The sequence below is a fragment of the Euleptes europaea genome, chromosome 17, assembly GCF_029931775.1.
Source record: "Euleptes europaea isolate rEulEur1 chromosome 17, rEulEur1.hap1, whole genome shotgun sequence".
Lineage (NCBI taxonomy): Eukaryota > Metazoa > Chordata > Lepidosauria > Squamata > Sphaerodactylidae > Euleptes > Euleptes europaea.
Window position 1 is genome coordinate 34,340,668 of NC_079328.1, and position 25,018 is coordinate 34,365,685.

Here is a 25,018-nt window from a genome sequence, read left to right on the forward strand (position 1 = left end):
GTGCAAACATTTAATCACTGAAAAGGTCTTGGCACATCTAAAAGCAGGTAATTTATTGTTGGTGTACATAATAAATTGGAAGCACTCCATAGACTTTCCAGGCCTCCCAATATGGTTGGATTCATCCTGCCGGCACACCGTGTTGCCCCCTGCTGCTTGCAGAGGCGGTGGGAGAAAAATAAACAACGGTGATGATGTTGTCAACATCTCTGTATCACTTCCGGGTGACACCAGGTAGCTCTTGGAATAGCCCAAAGCTCTATGGTTTTTGGCAACCCTTTGTCACTTCTGGGTTTAATACAGGAATACAGGCATCAGCAACATTGCTGGTTTCACCTGGAAGTGATGTAGCACTGTTGCCAACATCACATTGCCCCCCACGTTTCCACCCCCAGTTGTCCTGCTGGGGTTGTCCTATGTAGCAGTACCACTAATTGAGGGCCTCCCTTCCCCACCAGTCGTGTCATAATAAAATCTCCAGATCCTCATGGGTCACGGACATTGGCTCTTGCTTCAGGTACAGCAACACAATGACATGGGGAGGGGCTGTGGCTCAGTGGTATTAGGGGCGTGAAGCTTAAGTTTCATTAGTTTCATAGTAGATCTGCCACTGATCGGACCCTTGGTCCATCAAAGTCAGTATTGTCTACTCAGATTGCCATCAGCTCTCCAGGGTCTCAGGTAAGAAGTCTTTCACATCACCTACTTGCCTAGTCCCTTTAACTGGAGATGCCTGGGATTGAACCTGGGACCTTCTGCGTGCCAAGCAGATGCTCTACAAAATTAGCCACAGCTCAGCATTTAGCTCCAGGAGTGGACTGGCTGTTTCACTTAGAGGGAGATTTCCTGGTGGACTGGTGCCCTGAAAGGCCACTGGTGGCTGAGTCAAACAGATGGAAGCTCCTGATAGGTTTGCCAGTGTCACAAGGGGGACACTTGGCTTGGAACCTTCAGTGGTAATGTTGATCAGTGTCAGCTCACCAGTTTCTTCTTCCTGTTGGAATAGGCAATGTCTGGCATGAAAAGAAGGTCCTGCAGAGGGCAGTTAGATACAATAGTGAGGTCAGTACCTTCTCTCCTGTTATGTGTCATTCCTTGTCTGGCTCCAGATTGCTACTCTTAGGTCAAGATTCACCTTATTTGCATTTTCTGACTGTCAGAGGTCACCTCACTCTCCCTGTGTGTGTCCCCACCCACCCCCACCCATGCATTTTCCCCATGTTTTCTGGATGCTGGCTAAACACGAATCCAGAAAACGCGGGCAAAACGCACGAGGAGAACAAGGTCACCTCTGACAGTTGGAAAACGCAAGCATAATCAAAGCAACGCCCTGAAGTAGTTGGGGGGGGGGGTGACCGTGAGGAAACAGCCATGCATAAGTGCTGACCTTCTGCAAAGAAGGAGAATGTTGACCTAAGAGTAGCAATCTGGAGCCAGACAAGGAACGACATATAACAGGAGAGAAGGTATTGACCTCACTATTGTATCTAACTGCCCTCTGCAGGGTCTTCTTTTCACGCCAGACATTGCCTATTCCAACAGGAGGAAGAAACTGGGGAGCTTTCTCTCCTCTTCACTGTGGATTACATTAGTTCCTGAATAAATCTTTATCTACACTTTCATCAGGTTGTGCACCTCTGCTGTGTTAATCACTCTGCCAACACCTCCCATGCTACCAGCGGTTAGGAGAAGAAGACAATGGGTGAGCCCACGAACTGCATAGGCACCACAGGCCAAGTCTGACTTGAGTGGGCAGTGCAATAGTGCTTCCGGGACCATCCAGCTCGGTTTGCTCCTTGGCCGTTTGATCTTCCCGATCTGCCTCAGAATAGCTCGATGAGCCGGTGTGCACATTAACACACGGTTATGTGCTCCACATTTCCCTGAGTGGCAAGAACGTTCAGGGTCAATACCACAGGATTTATATTTTTCTGGGACTTTTTGGTAATGCTGTAATAATCGCTTATAGGTTTATCATGTCAGTTTCATGTGGCAAGTATTTCACGGTGAACCTAACCTCTCTCCGTGAAATCTGGAATTTATTTACTTACAGGAAGCTAAAGTTCACGCTAGTGATCTCGCTCCCTCTGTTTGCAAGCGATACACTCCCACGCCATCCGACTGATGTTTAATGAGGTCTTCTCATTAAACAGTAAATCATACCAAAATGTTACATGAGATTGGGGTGTTTATTTTTTTAGCCTCTCATTGTTCGACACTTTAGGGTTTCTTCATGGCTTTTGCACCTGAAGCTTTACAACTTCTATCCACCCACCCTTTCATTGCACAGATTGTGTGTGACTAAAGTGCCGTCAAGTCGCAGCCGACTTTGGGTGACCCCATAGGGTTTTCAAGGCAAGTGATTAAGCAGAGGTGCTTTGCCATTGCCTTCCTCTGCACATTCTTCATTGGTGGTCGCCCATATAAGTACCAACTCTACTAAGCGTCAGAGATCTGACAAGACTGGATGATACTATGTTATTCCACATCTCTTGCACAGAATACCAAGACACATATGGGTCAGTGCCTAGGGAAGCCCACCCCAAAGTCTTGGGCTATGCAAACCTTCCAGCCAAATCCTGTTCAGTGTGCTACAATCTCTTCTGGTTTTTAACAAGGTATCATAGAATCATAGAGTTGGAAGGGACCACCAGGGTCATCTAGTCCAACCCCCTGCACAATGCAGGAAATTCACAACTACCTCCCCCCTACACCCCCAGTGACCCCTACTCCATGCCCAGAAGATGGCCAAGGTGCCCTCCCTCTCATGATCTGCCTAAGGTCATAGAATCAGCATTGCTGACAGATCGCCATCTAGCCCCTGCTTAAAAACCTCTATGGAAGGAGAGCTTACCACCTACCGAGGAAGCCTGTTCCACTGAGGAACTGCTCTAACTTTAGAAAATTCTTCCTAATGTCTAGACAGAAACTCTTTTGATTTAATTGCAACCTGTTGGTTCTTGTCCGACCTTCTGGGACAACAGAAAACAATTCGGCACCATCCTCTATATGACAGCTCTTCAAGTACTTGAAGATGTTTATCATATCACCTCTCAGTCTTCTCTTCAGGCTAAACATACCCAGCTCCTTCCAGCTTTCCTCGTAGGACTTAGTCTCCAGACCAAGAGGTCTATTGCAGAAGCATTTACATACACAAGCACAGTCAAGCCACACTCAACCTATGGTAACCGCAGCAAGGGGCTTTCGAGGTGAGAAGCAGAGATGGTTTGCCATTGCCTTCCTTGGTGATCTCCCCTTGAAGTATTGACCCTGCTTAGTTCCAAGATCTCTATGGTAAAATAAAGTTTTTGGTGAATCTATGTGAATCCAAGAGCATCACCCCAATGCAGTGACATCAATTACGGGTTCATGGAAGAAACGATGCCACAATGCTGAATGTCTTCTTATGACCTGAATGTCTTGATTCTGCCCCTTTTCCCATTCCCTGGGGATTGCTAGCCAAGCGCCTAGCTGCACAGCAGGATATAAATTGTAATGCTTAACAATAGTTGATCTTAATACATACAAGTCTAATTCTTCATTATGGAGTGAGGGAGAGCATACAGGATAATATATTCATTGTTTCTTTTACACATTGATTAGTCAGTCTTCAGGTTCTCAAAACAACTTGCAAAACTGGAAGGATTGTAAACAACAGAACAGCTCCCCCACACCCTTCCAAATCAAAAATCTGTAGAAGATAAAACATCACAGAGTATCTGAAATTTCTTTTAAAAAAACACACGTGATAAACAATTTTGTGGCACCTTAAAACAATAAGTTTACTATGGCTTTTGTGGGTCACAGTCTACTTCATCAATTGCATGAAATGCCATAATCAGTTGGCAGAGACATACGGTATATAACCAGAGCTACAGACAGCAGAAGGGCAGAGAGGAGGTTATTACAAAGAGATGTCAGAACCAGGGGTATGCAAATAAATAAATAAATAAATAAATTTCAAATTTGGGTTTATTGGGTGCAATTTTTTTTTTCCAGTAAAGCTGATATAAGCCGAATACCCATACCAGTAAATGGGTATTTCGGCTTTATTTCCTGGTTTCCTGAAAAATTCGAGTCTATTATAGTCTATGGGGATTTTTTCTCAAAGCTCCTGTGGGGACATTTTTGGAGGTAGAGTCACCAAATTTGCCGCACAGCTGTAAGGGACTTTCCTTAAATGGACACTGAAGTTTGTTGAGGTTTGGGGTGGGGGCATTTTATGGGCATTTTTTTTCACCCCCATCCTCCAGTCATTTGTGAGGTGAGCTGTCAATCAGTTTTCAGGTTCCGAAGGTCAGCATTGCCGAGGACTGGTAGAAAGAGCTGATTGGCAGGCCGGCACCTAAGAGTCTTGGGGCTCCATTCATATCTGGGTTGCTTTGCAGGATGCCCATGCAAATTAGCTTCCAAAATGAGGAAAACAGCTTAAATGCAAGAAAAATAAGGCACAGAAATCATTTCTTTTAGTGGCAAATGTCTCCCTGTAAACTGTCCTTTAATATAGTAATAAAAAATCTGATTTCAAGAGATGGTCACGGTGTGGGGAAACAAAGCCACTACTCAAAGCAACCTTCAGTTTGAGAGAAGGTTTTCATGAAAGAGGGGGGTTGGTATCAGAGCCAGCCAAAGTGATGACCAAGGTGGCTTCTTCTGAATAAGATTGCTCATCCACACAGGGGAGGAGTGTTCTTCAGAAGCCGGATCAGCAGCTGTCGAAGCTGGTGCTTTTCATTGGAGGGTATATCCCTTCGGATGGGACTGGGTGAGCCCCGTCTTTTTAAATGGTCCTTCTGTCATCCAGATTAATCCACTGAAGGGTGATGGATAGTTTGGTCTAACGAAACCCGAATATTGCTGAAATGGCTAATTTTGGATTTATTTTCGGTTCAGGTTTATCGATATGCACAGCCCTAGTCAGAAAAAATTACAAATCCTCTACTATTCTTTTTTTTTTACTTCCAAATTTTGGACAGAATGCTGTGCATGTGCAATGTGCTGCAGTTCCAATTCCTTTAGTTCATTTGAAAACTCCCTCCCCAGTGTTACCAAAGCACACATGAACACCAATAAAACACTGCAAAAAAGCAATCCTGATACAATTATACAAATGATTGCACCACAATTTTTTTCTGTGTGGTGTTTTACCAATATCAGCAATATACTGTTACAGTATACTTTTGCAATTAGATGTTGAATCACATCGATTATTTTTGCAGGGTGTTGCCATTGTATATATGCATTTGGTAATGTTGGACAGAAATGCACCGAAGCAATTTAAAGCTACAACAACACGTGATCCAATCGTCAAACTTTTTCTTTAGAAATTCTTATCTGAAACAGAAATAAGCAGGAATACAATACAGGATACTGGGTAAAATTCCATAAACATAAATGAATGGACTAGGGAAATCTGTTTAGGCTTAATTTTTTATTATTGCCAAAAGTGCTAAGAGAATAAGTGGTTGTGTGAATCAACCATAATTTAATTCAAGACAGAACTATAATCTTCTGAATTAAGGGAGCAGATGGTTCTGTAAAATATATCTTGGCCTAAATTCCATGCAACCAGAGCTTAGCTTTTCTACAGTTTCATTCTGTGTTTTTAGTTCACATATTAGAATTGTATTGCAAGGATTACCTTTGTGCTGTTAATTTGACACATGTATATATAATGTTATCTAGCATGGATGATCTATGTGTGATAACAGATTTACTGTACAGATTACTCTTCCAGCTCTCTATTCACATCTTTCCTGTTCCAATGCAGGCATATTTAGCTTTCTTTTAATACATTTATTATTATATGCACTGATATTTAATATAATATACATTGAGATGATGTTATCGCTTTAGGACCTTATAGCTGCTTGCCCTGAGCATTTGGAATAAATCAATCTATAAATATTCTAAATCAGATAGGAGTCTTGAGGTATCCCAGAGACAATGGGTCGATCCTATCAGCTGATGTAGCCCAGTTCCCCCCTTTGGTACAGCTCTCCTAACATACAACATTTGTCCTTTTTGTTGTTGCTGCTGTCAAGTCACAGCAGAAGTACGGTGCCTGTAGGGTTTTCAAGGCAAGAGTTGTTTGGAGGTGGTTTGCCATCGCCTGCCTCCATGTCCCGACCGTAGCATTCCTTGGAGGTCTTCCATCCAAATACTAGCCAGAGTCAGAGCTGAGAGTATCTGACTGGCCTAAGGTCACCCAGCTAGTTTGCACGGCATGGGTGGGGATTTGAACCTGGTTTTCCCAGGTCCTAGTCCAACACCTTAACCATTACACCATGCTGGCTCTCCACACCATCTGGCTGTGTCTTTGTTTGTCCATAGAGATCTTAAGATCCCTGATAGAGCCAAAAGGGTTCTTCTTCCTTCTTACACCAGCACAAAAGCTGGTAGCATCAATTTTTATAAATATTTGTGGACTACAACTTCTTTAATCAGAGGGATCCTCTTCTAAACACAACCTCTTAGACATAAACACAATCATCTCAACAAACTGAATCAAGAAGGGCTGTTTCCACAGGATGATTCCCCATTGGGCAGTTGTTAGGGCTGTGAAGAGTCTGCAGAAGAAAAGTAGGGTCCACACCGGAGAAGTCTATGTACTTTCCTCAGACAGCTTCTCATGGCTGCCACCACCACCACCCTGCAACATCCAAAAGTTATTTTCTGGTGTTTTCCCCCCAAAAAGTTAGTTGCTATATCTCTATATACTCTGGCCTGGATGGCCCAGGCTAGCCCAATCTTGTCAGATACTGGAAGCGAAGCAGGGTTGGCCCTGGTTAGTACTTGGATGGAAGACTATAAAAGAATTCCAGGGTTGCGATGCGGAGGCAGGGAATGGCAAACCACCTCTGAACTGCTCTTGTCTTGGAAACCCTACGGGGTGGCCATAAGTTGGCTACTCCTTGGTGGCCCTTTCCACCACCACCAACATATCCCATATGTGTGTTAAGTGCCATCAAGTCGCTTCCAAATCTTGGTGACCCTATGAATCAATGTCCTCCAGAGCTTCCTATCATAAATAGCCTTGCTCAGGTCTTGTAAACGAAAGGCCGTGGCTTCCTTGATTGAGTCACTCTATCTTGTACCCTTATGTATATCCAACAATATATCTACCAAAGTTAAAAAGCTGGCAAATGCCAGGGGTGAGGGAGTTGGCAGCTGCAAAATGGTGCCAGTGTGGATGGGAGGATCAGAAACACTCACCTCTCTATCTCATGGAATACAAAACTGCTCGGACTGTGATCTTTCAGGTTAAGATTGTACCAAAGCAAGTTTGAGAAACATCGGCGCAAATAACGGGAAAGCCTAGAAAGGGAACAAATGTGGGATGGTGAACACACCTGTTTAGAGCCTAGGCGGAGCAACACATCTGTGTGGAAGCAGCCCTGATCCTCTCTTTAAAAAAACAAAAATGTGAGGGTAAAAATCCAGGGAAGATAAAAAGAAGCACACTTCTGCCGTTTTAAGGCTGTATTGGCTTAAGAAAAGGTTGCCTGTTTGGTGTTCGAAGGCTCCTTCTCTCTCTCTCAGAAAGCTGGATCTTTGTAGCTTCTTCATCTCATTTATACCCTTGCCATACTCTCTCCCTCTGCCATCCCCCTCCTGCTCTGTGCTCTCTTTCCCCGAAGAATAGATGCATCACTCACAAAAGACCAGATGTCTCTGCAAGTTAGAATGAGAGAAACGGTGCTGAATGGAATATATTTGTTTTGGGGGGAAATCTGTTCTTGTCTACTGATACTTATCGCTCGTATTAACGGTATCCAGTACGGTACATACTGTGTTAACTCTACAGAAAACCTCATCTAATTACCACTTGATTTTCATGCAAATGAACGGAAACCAAAGAGAGAAAATCGGCAAGTACAAATTAATGATACTTCTTCTTTGCTCTCCTCTCCCCCTGATATCCATGAACACTTTTTTCTTTTTTTCATAGAAAGAGCAGAGGCAAGATCAGATATGCATTTTATGCTGATTTATTTACAGGAGGGCTATTTTGTTCAACTTGGCAATAAGCAACGATAAAAGGAAGTGAGTTACAGTAAACTCTAATCTGAAACCATTCTAATACACCTTCTTTCTTTTTATCTCCTACTGGGAGCCAAAGTCTGCTAGGGTTGATAACAGAATTCTGTTTATCTCGATGTTTTGACGTTGTGCTGTGAAATATACAGCGGCATAAATATTCCAGAGAGGGGTTTTTTATTATTATTTGACATAGATAATGTTTCAAACAAATAACCATCATTTAGTGCCGTTTAAATACTAACCTGCCATTCTTTTAATAACACTGGATTATATGTTTCCTTGAATTTTGGACCTGCAAAACTGCTGAGAGAGATGGAGTTTCTGGAAAAGGATCTAAGGTTCTGGTTTTGGGGGAAGTAGTCCATTGCAGCTGGATACAGAGAAAAGATGGGCCTTCACTTTTTCTTGCTGGAGAGAATGGATATTTTGCTGATGGGGCATTTTGTTTTCTATTAAAGGTACAGGATGCCTATCCTGCTGCACATCTATCATCCTTCTAAGCCAAACTTGCAAAAATGTGCTATGAAATATTCTACTTTTACAATTCCCTCATTGCTAAAAGTTAGACTGTATGGCAAAGTAAGCTGGGTACCCAAAGTAAGCTGGGTACCCAAGAAATACTGAAAATATAATTTATTAGAAGCGCTGAGTAAAGGTTAAACATATTTTAAAACATTAAAATAGCACAATCGCATTTCCTAGGGCTGATCTCTGTAACCACATACCAAATGTGTTTCGGCCTATTGGGCCTTCATCAGTGGTTAATTAAAACACATGTTAAGCCTGCACACATTTACAGAAATAAATAAATACATACATATACAAACAGTTCAAACCCAACCAGTAGGTTGATACCTGCACACATAGTATATGAGAGACATACTAACCAGTATTACAACTAGAACCTATCTGACTAGATGTTTGAGTAATTGGTAATAGATTTTACAACCGATACACATGCCTGGTTGGGTTTGAACTGTTTGTATATGAATGTATGTATGTAAGTTTGTATGTATGTATTTCTGTAAATGTGTGCAGGCTTAACATGTGTTTTAATTAACCACTGATGAAGGCTCAATAGGCCTGTATGTGGTTACAGAGATCAACCCTAGGAAATGCCATTGTGCTATTTTTATGTTTTTAAATATTTTTAACCTTTACTTAGCGCTTCTAATAAATTATATATCAATATATATATATATATATATATATATATATATATATATATATATATATATATATATATATATATATATATATATATATTCTTTCTACCCAACCTTGGGTACCCAGCTTCTGTTTTCAGGTTGGGTTTTATTCCCCTCTTTTTTCTTCCACTGTATGGCAAAGTAATCCAGGTTTGCCTGAACATCAAAGAGCAACTCACAAGTTACACTGAATGCATGTACAATCTGTGTACAGTGTATACTTCATTTTTCTCTGTGCATGCATCGAGTGATTCCCATGTGAGATTCAATGCACAAGCTCAGTTAGTGAGGGAAACCCCAAGTACTGATTCCCCGTTTTCATTTGTGAAGGGAGCATGTGTTGGCTCTTTGTTGCAAGATGCATGCACTTTAGAGTTAACAGTTTCTAGGTAATAGCTGGAGATCTCCTGGAGAAATCAGTTCACCTGGAGAAAATGGCTGCTTTGGCAACTGGACTCTATGGCATTGAAGTCCTTCCCCTCTCCAAACCCCACCTTCCTCATGTTCCACCCCCAAAATCTCCATGTATTTCCCAACCCAGAGCTGGCAACCCTAGCCTTGGGCCTAAGTATCCATTGACTTGGACTGGGGTTGCCTGCTCCGGGTTGGGAAATACCTGGATATTTGGGGGGTGGAGTCCGAGGAGAGCAAGGTTTGGAGAGGGGAGGGACTTCAATCCCATGGAGTCCAATTGCAATAGAGTCCCTCCCCAAACCCTGCCCTCCTCAGGCTCTGCCCCAAAAACCTCCTGCCAGTGGCAAAGAGGGACCTGGCAATCCTACCCATCAGACGGGCCAAGGCTTCCCCTATTATAACTCCCTAACAACCCGTTTTCAGAAGTTTCATTCAATCATCATGGCTAATAGCTCCATCAGTAGCTCTCTTCCAGAAACTTTGCTAATCTCCCTTTAAAGCTATCTGCCTTAATATCCATCAGTACACCCTGTGGCAGTGAATTCAACACGTTTTATGTATTTATTAATTCATACCCTACCTTTCCCCACAATGGGGACCCAAATGGCTTACACATCATCTCCTCCGTTTTATCCTCACAACAACCCTGTGAAGTAGGTTAGACTGTGAGAGTGTGACTGGACAAAGGTTACCAAGTGAGCTTCCATGGCAGAGTGGGGTCTTGAACCTGGGTCTCCGAGATCCTAATCCAACTCTCTAACCACTATGCTCACTAGCTCATCAAAGCAGACACTGAAGAGTGCCTAAGGAAGCACATTCAAGGAGGATCACTCCAGAGCCTTGTGCATCTTTGTGCATAAATCTGGGTAGAGCTGAAATAACTGACAATCACTTTGGGATCACGAATGCAAATGTCACCCAGCAAACATTCAGAAATATCAAAATGAATGCATAAAATTTACATCACTGTCACCCTCCTGCAAAGGAAGTGCTTAGAATTTTACTGTCAAAATCTACATGTTGTAAGACTGAAAAGCCAGTTTCTCCATCATTAGTCTGAAAGCTCCATCTCTAGGAAATAAGTCAAATCAGGCATTTGTATGCTTATAATATAAGTACGCTAGATATCAGTGAGAATATTCAGTCCAGATAATGAGCGCTGATGTAGCCTTGAGGCGAGGAGAATGCATTCTCTGATGTGGAGTGACATTGTATTCACAAGCTTCCTAGGTGGTCCTAAGTAAACCGGTCTCTTTCATGGAAGATATGGGACTGAGAGTAATGGCGCTGGCCTACTTAAGAGGGCTGTTGTAACTCAGGTGGCCAACCACCAGGCGGCACCTGGAGATCTCCCACTATTACAACCAATCTCCAGATGATCAAGATCAGTTCCCCTGGAGAAAATGGCTGCTTTGGAGGGTGGACTCTTATGAACTTATACACTGCTGAGATTCCTCACCTCCCCAAACCCCAGTCTCCCCAGGCTGTACCTCCAAAATCTCCAGGTATTTTCCAACCCAGAGCTGATAACCCTGGTTGTAACTTGGATTGGCAACCAAATAGTGGAAGTGGGGGGTAGGGAAATGAGGAGAGTACCATTAGTACAATTGTGTTACGTCACTTCTGGTGATGTGACAGCAGTCTGCTCTAGGAATTACCAGAACTCTATAGCATTACCCAGTAGGGTATGTGCAGTTTGTCATGTTGTGGTTAAGAACACCGTGGGGAGGAGGGTTGCCAATCTACAGGTACTGGAAGGAAGAGGACAGCACCCAAAATTGCATATATCACAAAATGTATTAGAGAGAATGAACATAAAACAAGCAAAACAAACAACAAATTACAAGTGGTACAAAACCACAAAACACAAGATCACACAATGACAAGAACAAAAGCAGACACCTACAACAATGTAACTGGGAAGCACATCGAGGTGTGGGACCTGTACTTCGATCCTGGTAAGGACAAAAATAAATCAGTGAACAATCCTCAATAGTCATGTAAATACATTGACAACAAAACCATTGCACCGTAGTGCTTGAAAGAAAGAGGAGGTGTGTTTTTTTTTTTTTTTTTTGTAATTTCCAGGTACGAAGACAAGCAGGATGTTGGAGCATTGGACAATGGAACGTGTTGTCTAGATCATTTTGGCACGTTTCCCTGTGGACTTCTTCAGCCGCAATGCATTCAAGGTTCAAGAAATGTCATTCCTTAATAGGTAAATGAAACAGGACCTCGGAGGGTTCAGCTCTGGATGCAATTTTGGGTGCTGTCCTCTTCCTTCCAATACTTCATAGCACCAAGCCTGTTTTGTTTTAACCTACAGGTACTAGCTGGAGATCTCCTGCTATTACAACTAATCTCCAGCTGATAGATATCAATTTCCATGGAGAAAATGGCTGCTTTGGCAATTGGAGTCTATGGCATTGAAGTCACTCCCCTTCCCAAACCCCGCCCTCCTCAGGCTATACCCCAAAACCTCCCACCGTTGCAAAGGGGGACCCGGCAACCCTATCTCCACGCGATATAGATCAGTTCACCTGGAGAAAATGGCTGCTTTGGCAATTGGAGTCTATGGCATTCTACCCCATTGAATTTCCTCCCCTCCCTAAAACTTGCCCTCCCCAGGCTCTGCCCTCAATATCTCCAGGTATTTCCCAACCTGTAGCTGGCAACCCTAGGCAGTGTGTGTAGCTGAGAGCATCAGGAAACCCTAGTAAATAAGTGAGTGGGAGGGGGCAACAGCAGTGGGCCCTGCCAGAAGCCCTGCTCCCCCTCAGGGTATGCTGATGTCGGCCTTGGGTCTTTCAGTTCAGTCCTAAACAGAGTGACACTCTTCGAAGTCCACTGAAACCATTGCACTTTGAATACTGTAACTCTGCTTATGGTTGTACTGGTGGAATTGCAAACCTTCGTTCCACATTGCAATCTGCTTTTGAAAACCTGCTCCATGTTTAACAGCAGTTTTCTATATGGTTTGGGAGTCTCATAGAGAAACAGCCACTTTTTTGTGCATTGGTTTAGTCTCACAGGGTGGAGTCCCTGCTGATTCGTTCTGTTTGTTTGAACTGTAGACTGCCTGAGCTCCCTTGTCTTGAAATCAGTTGCCCCCTCATCCCTATATCTTCTTGCTAAGAAACGGACGTTGTTTTGAACATGCCCATTTCTGCTGTGTGAACTTAAGAGCAGGAAACTGAGTACCCTACCTGTCGTGTTGCAGGCAAGGAGCGAGGGCCAGAAGCTGGAATCGTAGTCTGCGAAGCAGTCAAAGGTCACTCACAGTTCAGGCAGAGTCCAAGATATCAACACAGGCAAATGCAGTCCAAGGCATTAGTCAGGGTCAGTCCAAGAAGTCAGGATACCAGGAATCCAAAGTACAGCAGGGAGCCAAGGCCACTACACAAGGAGTTTGGTGACAAATTGCTTGCGCAACAGCCAAGCCAACTTGATGACTTAAGTAGGCCTGGGAGGAACCAGCTGTTGTTTGTTATCCCATCTCAGCACTCCCTGCCTGGTCAAGCTCATTAATCTTATCACTGTCAGCAGGGAGTGCTCCTTGCTGGGTCTGCAGTCTAGCACTCCTTCACTCATGTAGCTGTGCCCTGAGTCTCTAGTGCCTCTGTTCCAGTGGCTTTGAGAGGCTCTCTGGTGGCACTGCCTGTGTCAGGACCTCTGACACAGGTGGCACTGCCTATGGCTGGACCTCTGACCTCTTCTGTGCTGGGTGGCTGCACACATGGGGAGGATCCATCTGCCTGCTGCTGCTCCACTCTTTCATAGCCTTCAGTTTCAAGGTCTTCATCATCTGAGGAAGCCCCAGCAGTCTGACCTATGACATGAACTCTGACTTGCAAGCAAAAGTGAACATCACAACATTCACAGTTCAATATAATGCAGGTAGCTTCAGTGCCTTATTTTTGAAATGTGGTGACCATATAAGGATGCACACACCCCCACCCATTTCCCAAGAGATTTTGCGAATCTTTTGTCCTTGTTCAGAGTTTTTGCTTAAGGTGAATCTCAACCTTGGTTTTAAAGTGAAAGCTTTGAGTGATGCTACTCTGGTGGTGCTTCTGAAAAAAACATTTTTGATATGTTGAAAAAGAGTGTCACAAAACAGTCAGATCTTCATCCTGGAGATTGTGAAGATGTCTACAGTAACCAGTGTTGTTATCTACTTGAGCAGAGGGCTTGTATCAAAAGGTGTGAAAGAAAAAAATGACCAAGATAATTCCCCCCCCCCCAAAAAAAAATGCTTCAAGGGAGACAGGAAATTACAGAGCTGTAAGCCCAAGATCAGTTGTAGACAAGATCTGGCAAGCTATTAATAAGAAATGAGATCATAAAAACATCAGCAGAGAGTTTGTGTGCTAATAAAAGCTAACATGCCTGTCTTGAGAATAGATACATCCTCTACACAATATTTAGACACATTTCAGTAGAACAGTAGTAGAGAAATGAGGCGGTGTGAAAATAATCCAAGAGGACATGGACGATCTGTAAATTCAAGGAACTCCTCAAACAGGAAGAATGGAAGACAGGTGCAAAAATGTGAAATTGCACCTTTTATCAAATTAGACCAGGGGTGGGGAACCTTTTTTCCTCCAAGGGCTATTTGGATATTTGTAACATCTTTCGCGGGCCATACAAAATTATCTACTTAAAAATTAGCCGACCAATACGTTTCTCCACGGCCTGGGTGGGAAAGGGTTAACACAGTTTCTTGGGTGGTCCTAGCAGCTCCATAGCTAACAACTCTTCTGCAAGGGGGGGGAGGTTCCTTTTCTTGGCAAAACAAACTCACATCTGCCTTGAATAGAGGCTATTCCTGTCAGCGGGAGGGGGCGGATCACTATTCTTAGATCCTTCTGAGCTAGAGATCTGCCAGGACCCATGAAGGGCCAGACCAAATGATTTTGAGGGCCTTAAATGGCCCCCGGGCCTAACGTTCCCCACCCCTGAATTAGACCATTGGTCTTGCTAGCCCAGTATTGTGTATTCCAATTGCCAGTGGTTCTCCAAAGGCTTAGAAAGATCATCGCGGATCATCAACTTTTGAATCCTTCACTGGAGGTACTGGGAATTAAACCCGGCACTAAAGAGCACCAACCATAAAATCTTCAGCTGTACCATTGCCCTTCCCAAGCACCTGTGCCATTGCATAGGACAGGGGTTCTCACCTTTTTGAGCCTCTGGGAACCTTTAGGATTTTGAGGGAGGGGTAAATGGCCACCCTACAATGACTGTCACAGGAGGTGGAGCCAAACCCTCAAATGGCTGCTGTTGCGACTCTTTCACTTCAGTGTGGGCAGCCAATAACAATGGCCCTTGCCACTTACAATGGTCAGAGCTGCCTTCTGAAAAGCTCAGTTGGTGCCAGTTGAAGTAGAAGAAGAAGAGTTGGTTTTTATACCCTGGTTTTCTCTACCAAAAGGAGTCAATCACCTCCCTTTTCCCTCCCCACAACAGACAACCTATGAGGTAGGTGGGGCTGCGAGAGTTCAAAGAGAACTGTGACTAGCCCAAGGTCGCCTAGCAGGCTTAATGTGTAGGCATGGGGAAACCAACCCGGTTCACCAGATTAGAGTCTGCCGCTCATGTGGAGGAGTGGGGAATCAAACCCGGTTCTCTAGATTAGAGTCCACCACTCTTAACCATTATACCACGCAGGCTCTCGACAGGTGCCATGTAGTGACAGGTGCCATGTTGGGGAACCTTGGTTTAGGAGATGAAGCAAAGGCAGGAGCCACAGAAGGCCTGTGGAAGATGCAAGACTCAAACTTAAAGTGCAAGACCTAGGGATACTGCAGGATTCTTCTGCATCAAATATAAAGCTGATCTTTCTCAAAAAATATATAGGCTGCTTGGGGATTCTATCTGTGGCTCCTATCCCATTTTCAGCCCCAAAGCTACTAGCTTTCAAGCTAGGAATTCTTTTGTACATTTCACCAGCTTGCTGAAAGGGATATTTCAAGCTTCAAAGTAATTCTCACAAAAAAAAAAAATCCTTAAGATAGATAACACAGGTCTTCAGATCCATGTCAATGTCACGTTCAGGTAGATCGATGCATATCAATTTCATAAGATCCATTTTGCACTTAAGGGTACAAAGTAAGACCATCGAAGGCTGCCTTACACTGGTCTGTCGAACTCTAGCTGTCTCCTTTGACCGGCAGTTCAGAAAACGTCTTTAACAGCATTGTAATCATTTAAGTGGAGATTCTGGTGGTTGAAACAGGGACCTTCTGAATGTGGCATGCACCAAGAAAAAAAATCGTTATAATTTCGGAGATTCGAGGTTGGGATGCTTACTGTGATTGCTGATTTTTGGGTGGGCCATTAACTATTTGGGATTCGAATTAATGTGTTTTTTCAGGTTCTGGGATTTCAGGGTTCTAGATCAAATCAAGCTTAAACTCTCCCTAGAAGCTAAAATGAGTAAACTGAGGCTATCTTATTTCAGTCACATTCTGAGAAGACAAAAGTCACTGGAAAAGACAGTAGGAAAGAGCAAGAGTCTAGTAGCACCTTAAAGACTAACAAGATTTCTGGCAGGGTATGATCTTCTGTGAGTCACAGCTCACTTCTTCAGTGAAAAAAGACAATATTGCTGGGAAAAGTTTCAGGCAGCAGGAAAAGAGGAAGACCCAACGTGAGATGGATGAACTGTATAAAGGATGCCACAGCCCTCAGTTTGCAAGACCTGAGCAAAGCTGTTAAGGATTGGGGGTTTGGGGGTAATTAATTCATGGGGATGCCATAAGTTGGAAGTGACTAGGGCTGTTGATTCGGTTCGGCCCGAACTGAAAATCAGCCGAATTTCCCCTGATTCGGTGGTTTTTAGTTCGGGAGGAACCGAACTCAAAACTGGTGGGCAACCGGGGGGGCCGAATTCAGCGAGTTCGGGAGTTCGCGAATAAATTCGGCAAATTCGGGGCCGTCAGTAAACAGCATAACCGTCAGTAAGCAGCATTCTCCTCCCCCGGCCAATCGGTGGCCAAGCTGGGTCTTCTTCTGGCCAATCAGTCAGGATTGAGTACTGGAGGAATCAGCTGATGTGCGGCCCAGCCAGGGAGAGAGAGAGAGAGAGAGAGAGCGAAATCCTCGTGTGTGTGTGTGGGGGGTGCTTGTGCACATTCGCTCCTTTCTGTGGCTGCAGGGGGTGTATTTTTTGGGGTACAGACACAAAACTTTCACTGGAGCTTCAGATGAAGCTTCTTAAGATACCCCCCCAAGTTTTGTAAACATTGGGTCAGGGGGTCCCGAGATATGGGCTCCCCCCTTTTTTCTTTCCATGGCTGCAGGGGGCGCATTTTTTGGGGTACAGACACAAAACTTTCACTGGAGCTTCAGATGAAGCTTCTTAAGATACCCCCCAAGTTTTGTAAACATTGGGTCAGGGGGTCTCGAGATATGGGCTCTCCCCCTTTTCCCTCCCCCCTTTTTCCATTTATGTGGCTGCAGGGGGCGCTTTTTTGGGGATATAGCCCCCAAACTTTTAGCATAGCTTCAGACAATTATTCTTAAGATACTACCCAAGTTTTGTAAAGATGGGTTCAGTGGGGGCAGAAATATCGCCTCCCCCTTTTCTCTTTCCATGGCTGCAGGGGGCGCATTTTTGGGGGTGCAGATCCCAAACTTTGAGCGGAGTTTCAGACCAGTGTTCTTAAGATACCCCCCAAGTTTTGTGAACATTGGGTCAGGGGGTCCCGAGATATGGGCTTTCCCCTTTCCCCTTTCCGCTTTCCCCTTTTCCCTATTGGGATGAATGGATCAGCCGATCCTGTGCATCTTCTCCAGAGCAAAACCTCCCGTGCCTAATTGGAATCATCTTGGATTACAAGTCCTCCCCAGCCCGTCCTGATGGAACAGAAGACAGCCACAGTAAGACCCCTTTGGGGGCTTTAATCTATAATTTTTCTCCTGTGTATGTGTGTGTGTGGGGGGGGGGAAAGCAGAGTCTGTGTGTGTGTGGGGAGGGAGCAGTTTCTGTGGGTGGGGGGGAAGCCAAAGGGGGCTTTCGTCGGTTCTGCCTGGGGTGTGTGTTCCCCCTCGAGTCTCTCGCTCCCTGGTTTGAGGGGGGAGGTTTCAGTTGTGTGTTGCAAAGGTGTTGTTTTACAAGGTTGTGTTGTTTTGCAGTGGTTTTGCAGTTGCTTTCTCAGCTGTTGTCGGGGCTGGGAGCTTTGTGCGTGGGCGGCAAGCTCTGCTGAGAGATGCACATTAAGGGTGGGGGGGACCCCTTTCAGGGCCCATATCTCAGCCCCCCCTGACCCAATCTTTACAAAACTTGGGGAGTCTTTCAATAAACGTCCTTTGAAGCTCTGCCGAACGTTTGGGACCTCTAACCCCAAAAATGCCCCCCCAGAGCCGCGGAAAGGCGCGATTGTGTTTTTAATGGCTTTATTCGGCCGAATTTTTTTCCGAACTTTGAATTCCCGCCGAATTGAACGGATCCGAAGTGGGGGAGTTTGGACTTCGGCATATCCCGAATCTAAACGGGCTGAATTCGGCCGAATCCGAACTATACTGAATTTTTTTTAATTCAACAGCCCTAGAAGTGACTTCACAGCAGTTAACAAACGCACACACGTCTGAAGGCAAATCATGCACTCTGCCTCTGAGTCATAGCCCCGTCATTCCCCCATGTGCCCAGAATCATTTATAATGGACAGAAGAAGAGTTGGTTTTTATATGCTGACTTTCTCTACCACTTAAGAGAGACTCAAACTGGCTGACAATTACCTTCCCTTCCCCTCCCCACGACAGACACCCTGTGAGGTAGGTGGGGCTGAGAGAGCTCTAAAAGAGCTGTAACTTGCCCAAGGTCACCAAGCTGGCTTCGTGAGTAGGAGTGGGTAAGCACATCTAGTTCAACCGGTTTGGCCTTTGCTGCTCATGTGGAGGGGTGGGGGATCAAACCCGGTTCTCCAGATCAGACTCCACCACTCCAAACCACCGCTCATAACCACTACACCACGCTGGCTCTCCACCACATGCAGAGATGGCTACTTTGGCTTGTAAAATAGAGTCGAGTAGGATCCCCCCTCCCCCAAATCGACATGCATCCAATCATTCGAAAATGACCTTGATGCAGATGTTTAAAACAAAGATCTTAAGAACAGAGCTGATGAAAAGTAACATCTCAAGTCATCAGAAACGGGGGAATTACAATCAGTGTGCATTTATCCACTTAGCATATATAAAATATTTTAGAAGCAAATGCTTCTCCAGACAGCAAGCAACAGCAAACATGCCCCCTCTCCTGTATTTATTTTTAACAGGAGGCGCTAGTTTGCATGATTAACGACAAGGTTTGATATTAACTCTTGGACAGCGCTGGAGTCAAAAGGAACAATTTGTCAACCGGTTCATATTTTGCTCTTGTAGCCAGTTAACTAATCAGCCTAACAGGAAGTGAACTAAGATAAATGAAGGCCATTTTATTATGTAGAAAACTGAACATGAAGATAAATTTTTCACATTTTACTTCATTTCATCTGAAGTTATCATTGCCATAATTGCTTCTGAGCACTCAAGGTGCTCTTCATAAGAGCCAATATGTTAGCGGCACTTTAAGCTGTCTTTCTAGACCAGGAGCATGAAATTTGGTTTTTGGTTCTTTCTTTCTTTTTTTTATGCATATATTGTAATGCGCTCATTCCAAAGAGAAGGAGGAAAATAAATCTGCCACATAAATAAAAATTAATTTGGCTGATTCAAAATTACGGAGCCGGTGACTGGCAGTATGCCCAACTATCTCCTTCTGAGTGTTTTAAATGGTGTGTCTCCAGCTATTTGCTAATGGAGCATGTCAGGACTAGGCCACCACCGATATTCTTCTCCTGTTGACCTTCCCATTAATTGGAATGAAAAGGAAGCATTTCTGTTCTGCCAAAGATGGGAAATGGGCTTCACACCTTCCTGCCTGAGATGTTTCCCCTTGGCAGTAGACGAGGCAAGAATGGAGGAATGAAGATGTGATCTGATCCATGTAACAAAGCAAATACACCCTAGAGTGGCTCCCCCAGTGACATGATCAGTAGGTAGGAAAATAGGTTGTGTAACTCACTGATTTTGTTCTTTGTGTGTGTGTGTATGTGTGTGTGTGTGTGTGTGTGTGTGGGGGGGGGGAAACTAGAACTTCTTTGGGGGATAGGAGCTTTGTGTCAGGGCTGGGTGGCAAAGATTCACACGTGAGTGATGACATCACGTCTGAGTTTACCCTGGAGGCATTGGCATTATGCGGGATGCTATAGCTCAGGGGTGTCAAACATAAGGCCCACGGGCCAGATCCGACCCCTTGAGAGCTGTTATCTGGCTCATGAGCCAGCTGAGGCAGCCACTCCTTCCAGTCCCGATCTGGGCTGGCTAGGCATGGCCCGGCCTAACCAAGTGACATATCCGGCCCTCGTAACAAATGAGTTCGACACCCCATAGAAACTCAATGGAAACCCAGAAGTGCTGGCCAGCTGAGAAGCAGCAGGTAGTCTGGTGAGTCCAGTGAACAATTGCCCTCCACCACCAGGCAGATGGGGACCCTTCCCAAGGCACATAGGGCTAGGATTGCACTGTCGATATGCCACCATTGACCCAATATGTCTGTCAAAACTGGTCAAAACTGTGGCTCAAGGAAACTAATGACATTATATGTGTGAAGTATCATGCTGATTTATGGATCCAAATAATGTTGGAAAGGTATACCATTTTATGGGGGGGAATTCATTGGGAGAAAATGGAAAATGGCACAGAAATAAAGAATCGCGGGTATGAGTCACACAAGGGAGAGGCAAACAAGGCTTTTCAGGTTGAAGCAACAGGGATGAGAAATTCAAAATCATCCCTCCCGTTGAGCTATCTCAAAGCTGTGTAAAATATCTAAATCAGAGAGATAATACTACTTCGATAAGTAGTGTAGCAAAGAGCATCATGTGGCTGTATAACATGGGAATAAGTGGGCGCCTGTCGTACACTTTGCTTGCTTAATATCTGTATTTGGATTATTATTTTTTAGGAAGTTAGATTTTTATGTTAAAAATTGTGAGATCTTTAAAAAGGTAAAGGTAAAGGTCCCCTGTGCAAGCACCAGGTCATTCCTGACCCATGGGGTGATGTCACATCCCGACGTTTACTAGGCAGACTTTGTTTATGGAGTGGTTTGCCAGTGTCTTCCCCAGTCATCTTCCCTTTACCCCCAGCAAGCTGGGTACTCATTTTACCGACCTCGGAAGGATGGAAGGCTGAGTCAAACTTGAGCCGGCTACCTGAAACTGACTTCCATAGGGATCAGGTAGTGAGCAGAGCTTGGACTGCAGTACTGCAGCTTACCACTCTGTGCCACGGGGCTCAGTTGTGTGAGATCCTTAGAGTGGGTTTTTTTTTGTCTTGCCATATATATATGCATTATGTGTATTCTCTCTCACACCCTCTCACTCACATTAAAAACAAAATCAATTTCAAGTTAAAGGTAATGCAGTCCTTTTTGGATCTTTTAACAAACAGCTTTTTGAAAACATAATGCATTTTTGCTGCATTTAATTCTCTACTTTCTCAGCCACGGTGGGAGATAGATAGCTAAACGATAAACTCAGGAAGTTAAATCTGTGCTCCACAGTCTTGAATTAGTGATGCCAACTGAGCTGAGGTCAGAATTCCCAATTCTACTTCACTTTAGATTATTTAGGCAGTCTAGGCCTTTGAAAATCGCCAAGGGTTTTAATCAATATATTTCACTGGCAGTTCAATTTATGACATTGGGCAAAAATGTCCAGGTCATCAAACTGTTTTTACAGCTGCATAATTAACTTCGTTAATCATTGATTATAAAAGAAGGTAAAAAACAATAAAGCTGTTCAAATTAACTCCTACCACTTTGGTTTCTCGTAATTTCCTTTATCCTTTCCACTCCTGAAGCACATTTGATTTGTTATACCTTCGATGGTGGTTGCTCATGAATGAATTAAAGACATAAACCCTTTTCAGATGTTATAAGTGGAGGGAATGCATTGCAAGACATATAGATACAGCCTAGTTTTGCCAACCTCCAGGTGGGGCCTGAAGATCTCCTGGAATTACAACTGATCTCCAGATAGCGTTGCCATCCCCCCCCACCCAGGGTGAGGGATTCCCCACTCCGAGCCCCCTCCCCGGTGCTGTTCAGCCAGCCTGGGGTGGGGGGGGGACTTACTAGTTGCAAAGGAGGCCAGTGCCAACATCCCTTCCAGAACTGATGATATCACAGTTCCATACTGTACAATACCATACAGTTTTTGCCCAAATACCAGAGCATCTCCATTAGGGCTGTCGATTCAATTCGTCCCAAACTGAAAAACTGCCGAATTTCCCCCGATTCGGCGGTTTCCGGTTAGGATGGAACCAAATTTTTTTAAAAAAGGTGGGAAAAGGACGTGCCGAATTCGGCGATCGCTGAATAAATTCGGCAGGTTCGGCGTTCCCAAACCTGCCTTTTCCCGCCTTTAAAGACACCCCCCAGTGTGCCTTCACTGGGCTTCCCTGAAGGCGCACGGGGAGGAACAGATCTGCGCCTCCTAGCTCTGTTTAAAGAGCCCCCCAGGCATCTTCATGGGGCTTCCCTGAAGGCGCACGGGATCTGCCCCTCCCAGCTGTTTAAAGGCCCCTCCACGCGCCTTCAGGGAAGCCCCCTGAAGGGGGCGAATTTCCCCCCGAACTCTGGATCTAGCGCTGAATTTCACGGATCCGAAGTGGGGGAGTTCGGACTTCGGCACGGCCTGAATTTAAAAGGGACGAATTTTGCCGAAGCCGAACTTTACCGAACTTTTTTTTCAACAGCCCTAGTCTCCATGATCACAGGCAATATGATGACATCACTTCCAGAAATGATGTTGATGCATTGATGCCAGCCTCCTTTGCAACTGGTAAGCTCCCCCCCACCCCACCTAGGGTAGCCAACCTCCAGGTAGTAGCTGAAGATCTGCTATTTCAACTGATCTCTAGCCGATAGAGATCAGTTCCCCTGGAGAAAATGGCTGCTTTGGCAATTGGACTCTATGGCATTGAAGTCCCTCCCCAAAACCTGCTCTCCTCAGGCTCTGCCCCAAACACCTCCCGCCAGTGGTGAAGAGGGACCTGACAACCCTACCCCCACCCCCCGCCAGTTGCCAGGCAGTACCTGACAACCCTATCTCCAGGCTACAGAGATCAGTTGCCCTGGAGAAAATGGCTGCTTTGGAGGGTGAACTCTATAGCATTATACCCTGCATAGGTCCCTTCCATCTCCAAACCTCACTCTCCCCAGTCTTCATCTCCAAATCTGTAGGAATTTCCCCACCCAGAGTTGGCAACTCTAATACCGCCTGTGTGTGTGTGTGTTTTCAGGGTTCCTGATTTTCAGTAGCAAGCTCTATTGCATGTACCCTTTTCCATCAAGACCTGCAGTGCCTTCCACTCACAAGAAAGGTAAGTTTTATGTGTGCACAATGGACTCCCAGATACGCAGAAAATAATGTTAACTGGTCTGAAGAGGATGGATCAAGATCATTGCCCTTCAGAAAGTATGGAATGTTGAGGAGACTCATCAGATAAAGAGGGGAAAGAAGGAAAATGGGAGGGAGTTCAGGTCTCAAGAGATCTGACAAGAAAGGGAAATTTCTGAACTAAGTATCCTCTCCACGTTTCATCACAAGCTCCCGAATTGTATACATAAACACAGTATTCTTTCTAAATTCAAGAGAATATTGTTCTGTCGTTACTTTCCTGTCAGTTGTCCTATATTTTCTCTCTTTCATCTCAGGCCACATTTAGGATTTTGCGAGCAGACTGTTAGTTCATGAACATACTAAAATAGAGGTAATTGAGAGAGAGAGAGAGAGAGAGAGAGAGAGAGAGAGAGAGAGAGAGAGAGAGAGAGAGAGAGAGAGAGAGAGAGAGAGAGAGAGAAATAGTTTTTGATCCATATTGTTTGATGCAGGCATGGTACGATGGCATTTAATTGTACTTGACACATCTGTAATATTAAGGCTTGTAGAAAAATTAACCTTGACATGACAATTTTCAAAGAAGCAAATTTGCTATAATTGATGTAAAAGGATATCGTGCATGCAGTCTGGCGCAGTGGTATGTGTCTATATGTTTCTTTGTGTTTGTTTGCTTTTTAATCTGTGTCTTTCTTTTCTTTTTTCCCCTCCCCAATATGGTCTCTTTCAAGTAAGTTACATTTCTCTTTTGTGTCCTTTTGCACCCCCGCCCCTCGGTGACTTGCCCTGTTTATCAACTTTAATCAACCTGGCTGATAGAAAACCTGATCGGGAATGGCTGTCTCTGCTAGTGACGCTGAAATCTTTTGAAATGTCAGTAGTGAATATGCTGTATTTACATTTCTTTGGGACTTCAGCTCTTTAACAGATTTTCATCTTTTTTTTTCTTCTTTAACGCCACAAAGATAAGAGTAAAGGATCTTTAAGAACCTGTTAAAAATTGTATCTTGTGGCAGCACACCGAAATGTTTCTCCTTTCAACAGCCTTAGCTCCCATCCTTTCACTGCCTGCAAGTCTCTTGTGGCTCTTTCATCACCCACGCCGACAAGTTCACAGCCACTCTTTGTCCTCTGATAAAGAAACCTGTTCATCATCCTTTTCTCTCACAAATTTTGGTCTGGAACCATTTCATTCATTCCTCCATGGGAAATAGCTCCAATCCTTCCAAACTTCATGAAATAAGAAATCTGAAACATTGTCATAACTGGGCTCTTACACTTGCCGTAGCCCTGGCTAGTACTTGGATGGGAGACCACCAAGGGAGTCCAGGGTTGCTAAGGCAGGCCATGGTAAACCATCTCTGTTCATCTCTTGCCTTGAAAACCCTACAGGGTTGCCGTAAGTCAGGTGACACTTCACAGAACTTTCCAAGTTCCCCATTCAAGGGGAGTAGAGTTGCCAGGTCCCTCTTCACCACCAGCGGGAGGTATTTGGGGCAAAGCCTGAGGAGGGTAGGGTTTGGATAGGGGAGGGACTTCAATGCCATAGAGTCCAATTGCCAAAGCGGCCATTTTCTCCAGGTGAACTGATCTTTATTGGCTGGAGATCAGTTGTAATAGCAGGAGATTGTAAATTAAAGATTGATTGATTGAATAGCAGGAGATCTCCAGCTTGTACCTGGAGGATGGCAACCCTAAAGGGGAGAGCATTCCAAAGTTGGGATGCCAAGATGCGAAAAGCCCTGTTGCTAATTACCATCTCCCTCAGAGAAGCAGAGAGGCAGAACTGAAGATCCCAGTGTTGATGGTTCTCCATGGTTGACTTTGTAGATTTGTTTGTGTATTGTATGCCTGTTGCATGCTTTACAAAACAGAAATCCAGTGGCACCCATAGAGGAAAGC